Source organism: Hyaena hyaena, unplaced genomic scaffold (assembly GCF_003009895.1).
Source record: "Hyaena hyaena isolate Hyena2069 unplaced genomic scaffold, ASM300989v1 scaffold_509, whole genome shotgun sequence".
In the NCBI taxonomy this organism is placed as follows: Eukaryota; Metazoa; Chordata; class Mammalia; order Carnivora; family Hyaenidae; genus Hyaena; species Hyaena hyaena.
In genome coordinates, this window is record NW_024081142.1 from 462,892 (window position 1) to 476,574 (window position 13,683).

Sequence of the window (13,683 nt, forward strand, 5' to 3'; positions counted from 1 at the left end):
ATAGCAGTACTCACAGGTACAGAGCACATAATAAGCTTTCACAACTTACAAGGGACAGAAAACTAGCCAAAATGATGAAACGGAAGAATTTTCCTCAAAAAAAATTCCAGGAAGAAGTGACAGCTAAAGAATTGATCAAAAGAGTTATAAGCAACATAACTGAACAAGATAACTGAAGAATTTGGAATAATAAAGTCATAAAACTAATTGCTGGGCTAGAAAAAGTCATAAAAGACAGCAGAGACTCCATTGCTGCAGACATCAAGGATCTGAAATATAGTCATGATGAATTTAAAAATGGAGTGCAAAATAAAATGGAGGCAGCCCAGTGTGGATTGAAGAGGCAGAGAAGAGAATAAGAGAATTAGAAGATAAAATTATGAGGGGAAGGAGGATGACGGGCATGGAGGAGGGCACTTGTGGGGATGTGCACCAGGTGTCATATGGAAACCAACTTGACAATAAATTATTTTTTAAAAAAGATAAAAATTTTCATGGAAAAAGAAGCCGAGAAAAAGAGATAAAATGATTCAGGAGGACAAAACGAGAATTTGAGAACTGAATGATGCAATCAAACAGAACAATATCTGTATCACAGGAATTCCAGAAGAAGAGAGAGAAAGGGGCAAAAGGGGTACTTGAACAAATCATAGCTGAGAACTTCCCCAACCTGGGGAAGAAAACACATTGAAATCCAAGAGGCACAGAGAACTCCCCTCAGACGTAGCTTGAATCAATCTTCTGCACAACATGTCATAGTGAAACTGACAAAATACAAGGACAAAGAGAGAATTCTGAAAGTAGTTATGGATAAACGGACCTTAACATACAAGGGTAGACACATAAGGGTTATAGCAGACCTATCTACTGAACCTTGGCAGGCCAGAAAGAAATGGCAGTAAATCTTCAATGTGATGAACAGGAAAAATATGCAGCCAAGAATCATGTATCCAGCAAGCCTGTCATTCAGAATAGAAGGAGAAATAAAGGTTTTCCCAAACAAACAAAAACTGAAGGAATACATCATCACTAAACCAGCCCTACAAGAGATCCTAAGGGGGACTCTATGAGGGAAGTGTTGCAAGGAACACAAAGTACCAGAGACATCACTACAAGCATGAAACCTACAGATAACACAATGACTCTAAACCCATATTTTTCAATAACAACACTGAATGTAAATGGACTAAATGCTCTAATCAAAAGACATAGGGTAGCAAATGGATTAAAAAACAAGACCCATCTTTTTTCTCTCTACAAGAGACTCATTTTAGACCTGAGGATACCTTCAGATTGAAAGTGAGGGGAGGGGGAAATATCTACCATGCTACTGAAGGTCAGAAGAAAGCTGGAGTAGCCATACTTCTATCAGATTTTAAAATAAATGCTGTAACAAGAGATGAAGGGCATTGTATAATAATTATAGGGTCATCGATCTGGAAGAGCTAACAATTATAAATGTCTATGCACCGAATTTGGCAGCACCCAAATATATAAAACAATTAATCACAAACATAAGCAACCTTATTGATAAGAATGTGCTAATTACAGGTGACTTTAATACTCCACTTACAGCAATAGATAGATCAACTAGACAGAATCACTAAAGAAACAATGGCCCTGAACGACACATTGGACCAGATGTACTTGACAAATATATTTAGAACTCTACATCCCACAGCAGTGGAATTCACTTTCTTATCGAGTCCACATGGTAAATTATCCAAGATAGATCTCATACTGAGTCACAAACCAGCCCTCAATAAATATAAAAGAATTGAGATCATACCGTGCACACTTTCAGATCACAAGACTATGAAACTTGAAATCAACCACAGGAAAAAGTCTGGAAAATCTCCAAAAGCATGGAGGTTAAAGAACATCCTACTAAAAAACAAATGGGTCAACCAGGCAATTAGAGAAGACATGTAAAAATATATAGATACAAGTGAAAATGAAAATACAACAAACCAAACCGTTTGGGATGCAGCAAAGGCAGTCCTAAGAGGAAAATATATTACAATCCAGGCCTGGCTTAAGAAACAAGAAAAATCATGAATACAAAATCTAACAGCACACCTAAATAAACTAGAAACAGAACAAAGATATCCCAAACCCAGCAGAAGAGAAATAATAAAGATCAAGCCAGAAATAAACAATATAGAATTAAAAAACAACAACAACAACAAAAAAAAAAAAAACAGAGCAGATCAATGAAACCAAGAGTTGGTTTTTTGAAAAAATAAAATTGACAAACCTCTAGTCAGGCTTCTCAAAAAGAAAAGAGAAAGCACCCAAATAGATAAAATCACGAATGAAAAGAGATGTATTACAACCAATCTCTCAGAAATACAATTATCAGGGAATACTATGAAAAATTATACGCCAACCAACTGGACAACCTGGAAGAAATGGACAAATTCCTAAACACCCACACACTACCAAAGCTCAAACAGGAAGAAATAGAAAATTTGAACAGACCCATAACTAGTGAAGAAATTGAATCAGTTATCAAAAATCTCCCAAAAAATAAGAATCCTGGACCAGATGGCTTCCCTGAGGAATTCTACCAGACATTCATTCATTCATTCAATAGTTTATTGTCAAGTTGGTTTCCATATAACACCCAGTCCCAACAAGTGCCCTCCTACATGCCCATCACTGCCCTTCCTCTCTCATCACCCCCATCAGCCCTCAGTTTCTACCAGATATTTTAAAAAGAGTTAATACATATCCTTCTCAAGCTGTTCTAAAAAATAGAAATGGAAGGAAAACTTCCGGACTTATACTACAAAGCCAGCATCTCTGATTCCCAAACCAGAGACCAAGCAAAAAAAGGGAACTCTAGGCCAATATCCCTGATGAATATCGTTGCAAAAATTCTCAACAAGATACTAGCAAGTTGAATTCAACAGCATATATAAAGAACTATTTGGGGTGCCTTGGTAGCTCAGTCGGTTAAGCATCTGACTTCAGCTCAGGTCATGATCTCATGGTTTGTGTGTTCGAATCCCGTGTCGGGCCCTGTGCTGACAGCTAGCTCAGAGCCTGGAGGCTGTTTCAGATTGTGTGTCTCCCTCTCTCTCTGACCCTCCCCTGTGCATGCTGTCTCTCTCTCTCTCTCTCTCTCTCTCTCTCTCTCAGAAATAATAAATTAAAAAAAAAAAAAAAAAAAAAAAAAAAAAAAAAAAAAAAAAAAAAAAAAGAACTATTCAACATGATCAAGTGGGATGCATTCCTGGGATACAGGGCTGGTTCAATATTCGCAAATCAATCAATGTGATACATCACATTAACAAAAGAAAAGAACCATATGACCCTGTCAATAGATGCAGAAAAAGCATTTGATAAAATACAGCATCCTTTTTAATAAAAACACTCGAGAAAGTCGGGATAGAAGGAACATACTTAAACCTCATCAAAGCCATTTATGAAAAGCCCACAGCTAATATCATCCTCAATGGGGGAAAGCTCTAGATCAGAAACATGATGTCCACTCTCACCAGTGTTCTTTCACATAGTGTTGGAAGTCCTAGCACCAGCAATCAGAAAACAAAATGAAATGAAAGGCATTAGATTTGACATAGATGAAGTCAAACTTTCACTTTTAGCAGACAACATACTTTACATGAAAAAGTATGACAGAATTCAGCTGACAGAATTCAGCAAAAGTCTGCTAGAACTCGATACATGAATTCAACCAAGTTCCACAATACAAAACCAATGCACAGAAATCGGTTGCATTTTTATACACCAAATAATGAAGCAACAGAAAGAGAAATAAACTGATCCCATTCACAATTTCACCAAGAACCATAGAATACCTAGGAATAAACCTAAGCAAAGATGTAAAAGATCTGTATACTGAAAACTATAGAAAAACTTATGAAGGAAATTGAAGAACAAAGAAATAGAAAAACATTCCATGCTCATGGATTGGAAGAGTAAATATTGTTAAAATGTCAAAACTACCCATTCTACAAGCAATCTACCAAGCAATCAACACATTCAATGCAATCCCAATCAAAATTGCACCAGCATTCTTCTCAAAGCTAGAAAAAATACTGAAATTTGGATGGAACCACCAAAGACCCCTAATAGCCCAAGTAATATTGAAGAAGGAAGCCAAAACAGGAGGCATCACAATCCCAGACTTCATCCTCTACTACAAAGCTGTAATCATCAAGACAGTATGGTATTGTCACAAAAACCAATGGAATAGAATAGAGAACCCAGAATTGGACCCACAAATGTATGGCCAACTAATCCCTGACAAAGCAGAAAAGAGTATCCAATGGAAAAAAAGCCTCTTTAACAGATGGGAGAACTGGACAGCAACATGCAAAAGATGAAACTAGACCCCTTTCTTACACCATACACAAAAATACACTCAAAATGGATGAAAGATCTAAATGTGAGACAGGAAACCATCAAAACCCTAGAAGAGAAAGCAGGAAACAAACTTCTTGACCTCAACTGCAGCAATTTCTTACTTGATACATCTCCAAAGGCAAGGGAGTAAAAGCAAAAATGTACTATTGGGACCTCATCAAGATAAAATCTTTGGCACTACAAAGGAAACAATTACAACAAAATAAAAAGGCAACCGATAGAATGGGAAAAGATAGTTGCAAATGACATATCAGATAAAGGGCTAGTATCCAAAATCTATAAGGAACTCACCAAAATCTACACCTGGAAAACAAATAATCCAGTGAAGAAATGGGCAGAAGACATGAATAGACACTTTTCCAAAGACGACATCCAGGTGGCCAATAGACACATGAAATGATGCTCAATGTCACTCATCATCAGGGAAATACAAATCAAAACCACACTGAGATACCACCTCATGCTCGTCAGAGTGGCTAAAAGGAACAGATCAGGAGACTCTAGATGCTGGCGAGGATGTGGAGAAACGGGCACCCTCCTACACTGTTGGTGGGAATGTAAACTGGTACAGCCCCTCTGGAAAACAGTGTGGAGGTTCCTCAAAAAATTAACAATAGAACTCCCCTGTGACCCAGCAATAGCACTGCTAGGAATTTACCCAAGGGATAAATTTACTCACAGGAGTGCTGATCCAATGGGGCACACGTACCCCAATGTTCATAGCAACACTTTCAACAATAGCCAGATCATGGAAAGAGCCTAAATGTCCATCAACTGACAAATGGATAAGGAAGATGTGGTTTATATACACAATGGAATACTACATGGCAGTGAGGAAGAATGAAATCTGGCCATTTGCAGCAATGGGATGGAACTGGAGGGTATTATGCTAAGTGAGGTAAGTCAGTCAGGGAAAGACAGACACCATGTTTTCAGTCATATGTGAGAAAGAGGATCTCTTTTGCACTGCTGGTGGGAATGCAAACTGGTGCGGCCGCTCTGGAAAACAGCATGGATGTTCCTCAAAAACTTAAAAATAGAACTACCCTACAACCCAGTAATTGTACTACTCGTACTAAAAGGTATTTATCCAAGGGATATAATGTATGCTGTTTTGAAGGGGCACATTCACCACAATGTTTATAGCAGCACTATTGACAATAACCAAAGTATGGACATTTGGGCTCTTCCCATCGATGGATGAATGGATAAGGAAGATGTGGTATATATATACAATGAGGTACTATATACAATGGGGTGTTACTCGGCAATCAAAAAGAATGAAATCTTGCCATTTGCAACTATGTGGATGAAACTAGAGGGTATTATGCTATGTGAAATTAGTCAGAAAAACAAATATCCTATGACTTCACTCATATGAGTACTTTAAGATACAAAACTGATGAACATAGGGAAGGGAAGCAAAAATAATATAAAAACAGTGAGGAGGACAAAACCTAAGAGATTCTAGAATGTAGAAAACAAACCTAAGAGACTTAAAAAACTTTTTTTAATGTTTTATTTATTTCTGAGAGAGACAGCGTGAGCAGGGGAGGGTCAGAGAGAGAGGGAGACACAGAAGCCAAAGCAGGCTCCAGGCTCTGAGCTGGCTGTTAGCACAGAGCCCGACGCGAGTCTCGAACCCACGAACCGTGAGATCATGACCTGAGCTGAAGTCGGACGCTCAACCAACCGAGCCACGCAGGCACCCCTAAGAGACTCTTAAATAGAGAAAACAGAGGGTTGCTGGAGGGGTTGTGAGAGGGGGGATGGGCTAAATGGGTAAGGGGCATCTACTCCTGAAATCATTATTGTACTATATGCTAACTAACTTGGATGTAAATTTAAAAATAAATTTTTAAAAAATTATTTTAAAAGGAGAGAAAAAAGTATTTAAGTGATAACTTGCAATCTGAATAAAAGCCAATAAAAAAAAAACATTTAAATCTGGGAAGCATGAATAGGAAAACCTATTCCTCCACCATCCAAAGATAAACTGTCAACATTTGGAGCTCCAGCTTTCTAAACTTACATGAATTTTTACTTGTAACTTTAATTTCATTCTGGTATTTAGTTATTTACTTACAAACACTGATGTACATTTTGAGATGTGGTTTGCGGAACAGGGGGAAATGATTTGTATGTCTGTAGTGGGTTTCTCAGTAAACAGCTACAAAAGAAGTTTTCTCTCCTAAAGCACAAAATGTGTCCAATGTTGGTAAAATGAGACCATGGTGACTAGGGCTGCCCAAAGCTGTAAACATGATAAAACTGTTTTCAAACCATTGGGTCCCCGTAAATACCCATGGCCAACTCTGGGACATACTTTGGAATGCCCAAATGAACTATTTCTAAGCATTACATCCTTCTTTTATCTTGTAAACAGGTTCTAGAGAAGAGTAAAATTATTCTTATTGGTTAAAAAGGGGAAAACAGATTCTTTCTTGCCTAGTTTAAGGTTCAATTTTGAGGTTACACCAGAGAGCCATGGGCTGTTGGCTTCAAATAGTTTCTTTAGTGACATCTACAGAGGCTGGTGATGTTCTGGCTTTCTAGATCTCTTGAGTAATTTATACTTTGGACAGACAACTTAGATGGTTATGATTCTGCAGGTAATGCATGTTGCATGCTTAGTTGAGTAAAAATTTCTTAAAGTGATTCTATGAATTGTATGCCTCTGTAGTACAAGGTACTGAACCCCTGCTGTGTTTATTGGTTTGGGCGGACTCAACGTGGTTTCCTGGAAACTTGAAGTATACAAGCCCAAATGGAGGTGGGAATGAATGGCCCCGCCAGTCAAGTGTTCTTCCCACCCTGCAATTCTACTTTCCATCTTCTCTTATGTCAATAGAACAGACTCAATTCCACTGCCTTTTTTCTTAACTTACGTGCCCTTCTTTAGCATTGATTTCCTTAGTTCATTCCTTTAACATTTCTACTTTACACGGAAAATCTCTAGATATTCTCAAATTATTAGAGCAAGTTCAGAGTTAAAGATGAGATTTATACAGAATTCTGAGAGCTTGCTGAGCTCTCAAAATTGTCATTAATTACGATGGAAACTTGCTGTGTATCAGCAAAGTGGGGGTCATCACAGCACATTCCACAGGCTTTGGGTTTCTACATCTAGTGATATATTTCTAATAAAACTTGCGATGGGAAACTTTTTTAGTTATAGTTTGATATCTGCCTGTATTCTGGAAATGTTGTGCTAAATACATTCATTGGGTTAAAGGCATGCACAAGTATATACTCATCTATAAAACAGAAATGATAATAGTGCTTCCATTCCTTAGAGATATGAAGGTAACATAATATATGCACTATAGTACATAATAGAGGATCAGTATATAATGGTTTTATTTGTTGCTTACAGAAATATTTCCCAACATGTAATCTTTATAAATTAAGTCCCAGAAAAATCTTCTTTTAAAGAAGCTCATGTAACCCATGATACTATATATAGAAAACCCTAATGACTCTACCAACAACCTACTAGAATAAATGAATTCAGTAAAGTTGAAGGATACAAATATACACAAATCTGTTGCGTTTCTATAAGCTAATAATGAAGTAGCAAGAAGAAATTAAGAAAACAATCCCACTTATAATAGCACATCACAAAAAAGAATAAAATACCTAGGAATAAACTTAACCAAAGAGGTAAAAATACTTATTATCTGAAAGTTTTCAAAACCCTGATGAAAGAAATTGAAGAGGATACAAATGGAAAGACACTTCGTGCTAATGGATTAAAATATTATTAAACTGTCCACACTACCCAAAGCAATCTATACATTTAGTGAAATCCCTATCAAAATACCAATAGGATTTTCCACAAAACTAGAACAAATCATCCTAAAATTTGTGTGGAACCACAAGACTCTGAACAGCAAAACAGTCTTGAAAAAAAAGAACAAAATTGGAGGTATTATAATCCCAGGTTTGAAGATACATTACAAAGCCATAGTAATCAAAACTATATGGTACTGACACAAAAATAGATACATAGATCAATGGAGCAAAATAGAGTTCCCAGAAACAAACCCATGATTAGATGGTCAAATAATGTACAACAAAGGAGGCAAACATACACAATGAAAAAAAGCATCTTCAACAAATGGTGTTGGAAAAACTGAATAGCCACGTGCAAAAAAAATGAAACTACTTTCTTAGACCATACATAAAAATAAACTTGAAATGGATTAAGGATCTGTATGTGAGACATGAAACCATAAAAATCCTAGAAGAGAGCACAGGCAATAGTTTCTCTGACATCAGCAACAACAACACTTTTCTAGATATGGCTCCTGAGGCAAGGGCAACAAAAGTAAAAATAAACTATTGGAACTACATCAAAATAAAAAGCTTCTGCACAGCAAAGGAAACAAACAACAAAACTAAAATACAACCTACTGAATAGGAAAAGATATTTACAAATGGCACATCCAAGTAGAGATTAGTATCCAAAATACATAAGGAATATACTACTATACTACTCAACACCCCCAAAAACACTCCAATTTAAAAATTGGCAGAAGATATGAACAGACATTCCTCCAAAGCAGACTTACAAATGGGCAACAGACACATGAAAAGATGCTCAACATCATTCATCATTAGGGAAATACAAATCAATACTACAATGAGATGTTACTTCACACCTGTCAGAATGGCTACACACCTGTCAGAATGGCTACTATCAAAGACACAAGAAATAACAAGTGTTGGTAAGGATTTGGAGAAAAAGGAAACTTGTATGTTGTTGGTGGGAATGCAAACTGATGCAGCCACTGTGGAAGACAAAAAATTCCTCAAAAGATTAAAAATAGAGCTACCATATGATCTGATAATATCACTGGATTATCTAAAGAAATTTATCCAAGAAAATGGAAACACTAATTTGAAAGGGTATATGTACCCCTATGTTCATTACAGCGTTACTATAGCCAAGATATGAAAGCAGCTCAAGTCTCCATCAATGGGTGAATGGATAGTGATATGCATATTATGTGTATAATATACAATATGTACACACACATGGACTACTCAGCCATAAGAAATACAATGAAATCTTGCTATCTGCAACAGGGATGGACTTACAGAGTATAATGGTAAGTGAAAGAAGTCAGAGAAAGACAAATACCATATGATTTCACTCAGATGTGAAATTTAAGGAACAAAACAAATGAGCAAAGGAAAGAAAAAGAGACAAACCAAAAAATAGACTCTTGGGGCACCTGGGTGACTCAATCAGTTAAGCTACCAACTCTTGATTTGGCTCAGATCATCTCACAGTACATGCTGTGGGACATAGCACTCCAGAGTGCTGACACAGCAGAGACTGCTTGGGATTGATAATCTCCCTTCCTCTCTGCCCCTCTGCAGCTCACATTCTTTCTCAAAATAAACAAGCATTTAAAACAAAACAATGAAAAAAAAAGACTCTTACCTATGGTGACCAGAGGGGAGGTTGTTGGAGACACAGGTGAAATAGGTGAAGGAGACTAAGAGTATGGTTATCTTTAACCATTCATCAGTCAATGGACATTTGGGCTCTTTCCATAATTTGATTATTGTTGATAATGTTGCTATAAACATCAGGGTGTATGTGCCCTTTTGAATTAGTAGTTTTGTATCCTTTGGGTAAATATCTAGTAGTGCAATTGCTAGGTCATAGGGTAGTTCTATTTTTAACTTTTTGAGGAACTTCCATACTATTTTCCAGAGTGGCTGCACTAGTTCGCATTCTCATCAACAGTGTAAGAGGGTTCCTCTTTCTCCACATCCTCACCAACATCTGTTTCTTCCTGTGTTGTTAATTTTAACCATTCTGACATGTGTGAGAAGATGAGGTATAGATATACACAATGGAATATTACTCTGCCATCAAAAAGAATGAAATCTTGCCATATGCAATGACGTGGATGAAGCTAGAGTGCATTATGCTAAGCAAAGTAAGTCAGAGAAAGACGAATACTGTAGGATTTAATGCATTCGTAGAATTTAAGAAACACAACAGTAAAACATAGAGGAAGGGGAAAAAAGGGGAAGTAAACCATAAAAAACTCTAAACCATGGAGAACAAACTGAAGATTGATGGAGGGAGGTGGGGGGAATGGGCTAAATAGGTGATGGATATAAAAGGACTGCACTTGTTGTGATGAGCACTGGATGTTGTATGTAAGTGATTCATGACTAAATTCTATACCTAAAACCAATTCTACCACATACATTAATTAGAATTTAAATAAAACTTGAAATAAAAAGGAAAATACAGTGATCTTAATGAGTACTTAGTAATATATGAAATTGTTAAATTATATTATACACCTAAAGTAAAATGACACTATATGTTAACTGTAACTTGGGATTCAAGTTTAAATAAAGAACATAAAGCTTGGCTGATACCTGGGGGGGGGGGGGAGGGAGGATGTCATTTTTAACCTTATGACCTTGGTAAATAATGATCTTGGTCCATCCCAAATTTATTTGACCACAGACCTGCTCTTCTCCCATCTAATGTGTTTTACTTTCTTGAGGAGTGCTGTAATTGGTAAGCTGTAGCAGTTATGGACCTATTGCCATACATTCTCAAAATTATTAGAAGGAATCAAATGAGCATGAGCCCAGTGTTAACCACGGATATTCATGGGGTTCTAAACTCTACTTTGTTGCTATGTACATCTCTGTATCACAGCCTCTACGACTAAAAGCCTTTCAATGACCATGTAGTATTTTGCTATGTATTTTCACAAATAGTTATATTTGTGACTATATATTTGAGAATAAGGCTGACCAGTATGCACTGCCTTTTGAGTTGGTAGATGTTTCTCAGTTTTAAAAGTATTTTTATTTTTACAGTTTCAAAGTCCTATTCTGTTTATTAGAGTTAGTTTATTCACAGTGTGCCTGGGTGGCTCAGTCGGTCAGGTATCTGACTCTTAGTTTCAGTTCAGGCACGACCTTTCAGTTTCATGGGTTTGATCCCCATATCTGGCTCTGCACTGCCAGTGTGGAGCCTTCTTGGGATTCTCTCTCCCCCTGCCCCTTTTCTGTTAACACATACATACTCGCTCTCTCTCTCAAAAGAAATAGTTTATTTACTAATCCACTTGTATATGAAGCCGGGTTATCACTGGATCATTACTTCTCGTTGCTGATGGAAAGCATCAGGATTCTTGGCTGATTATCTTGTTAGTTTCTTATATAGAGCAAGAATAAAAACTCATTGAAAATGCTGCAATCTATAAAATCCAATAAACTAGTCAGATTTCAGTCTCTGCCACCCACAAGACTTCCATTGGATGAGAATTCCTTAGTTACAATTAATTAAAGTTTGATTTTTTAATAAATTTGCTCGCATCTGTAAATCTGTAGGATAAAATCTGCTTTAGAAAATAAAGGTTCTGATGATAAACTCAGTCTGAATCAACATGATTAAAATTAGAAAACAAAGCCAATGTGGACAGAGGAAAGAGCACCAAGTTATGTGTCAGTTTCTGGTAATTGTGTGACTGCATGAGACCACACAATTAGAAAGTTACTTAATCCTTCTGCTTGTTTTTCCCATGGGAGATGATGAAATGGGACTAAATTGATCACATCAAGTCACAAGGTAAGTCTCAATTTAAAAGACTGAAATTATACTAAATACCTTTTCCTACCATAACAGAATGAAACTAAAAATAATAGAAGGAAAACTGGAAGCTTCACAATAGTGTGAAAATTAAATAGCCCACTCCTGAACAATCATTAGGTTGAAAGGGAAACTAAAAAAATTAGAAAATGCACTGAGACAAATTAAAACAAAACTATAACATATAACTTACATATTAAAAGGGAAATTCACAGCAATAAGTGCCCATATTAAAAAAAGGGAAGATTTCAAACAACCTAACTTTATACCTCAAGGAGCTAGAAAAAGAAAAACAAAGCCCAAATTTAAGAGAAGGAAGAAAATTATGAAGAGCACAAGACACAAAATAGAAATATTTTAAAAATAGAAAAAATCGACAGAGTTATTTTTTTAAAAGACAAACGAAATTGACAAATCCTTAACTAAACTAAGGAAATAAAGAGAAGAAATGCAAGTAAAACCAGAATGAAGAGATATCACAACTGCGACACAGGAATAAGAAGAATGATGACAGACTACTATGAACAATGTCCACGAAAAACCTTGGTAACTTAAAAAAAAATGGATACATTTCTAGAAACATAAGACCTGATAAACCTAAGTTATGAAGAAGTTTAAAGCTTAAACAGACCCATAACTACTATAGAGATTGGATCTGTAATCAAAAACTTCCCAACAAAGAAGAGCCCAGGACTAGATGGCTTCACTGGTAAATTCTACCAAACATCTAAAAGAAGAATTAAGGCCAATCCTTCTCATACTCTTTCCCAAAACTGATAAGGAGGTAACCCTTCCAAGTTCATTTTATGAGGCCAGTATTACTTTGATACCAAAGCAAAACAAAGAACAAAGATATAGGCCAATATCTCTGATAAATATAAACACAAAAATCCTCAACAAAAGAGTAGCAAACTGAATTCAACAGCACACTGAAAGGATTATACACTGTGACCAAGTGAGATTTACCCTTGGGGTGCTAGGATGATTTAATATACAAAAATTAATGTTATATATTATATCCTAAGAATAAAGAATAAAAATCACAATTGCCTCAACAGATGAAGAAGCATTTGCTCAGATTCATCATTAATTCATTATTACAATTCAACAAACTGGGAATAGAAGGAAAATACTTCAGCAAAATAAAAGCCATTTTGGAGCATAGGAATATGCTCCAAAAGAAACAGGACAAAACCTGAAAAGAACTAAAAGAAAGGGATAAGCAATGTACCTGATAAAGAATTTAAAGTAATGATCATAAAGATACTCACTAGACTTGAGAGAAAAGACTTAAGAACTCTGACTTTCAATAAAGAGAGAATATTAAAAACAACCAGGGTTGAAGAACCCAATAAATGAAAATAAAAAACAGTAAAGGAAACAACAGGAGATTAGCAGAGGCAGAAGTACTTAGTGATCTGGAAGACAAGATACTGGAAAGCACACAAGCTGAACAGCAAAAAGAGAAAAAATTTTTTTAATAAGGATAGATTAAGAGATCGCTTGGACAACCTCAAGTCAAACACTTCTGGGGGAAGAAGAAGGAGGGGGAGGGGGAGGGGGAGGGGAAGAAGGAGAAGAAGGAGAAGGAGAAGGAGAAGGAGAAGGAGAAGGAGAAGGAGGAGAAGGAGAAGGAGAAGGAGAAGGAGAAG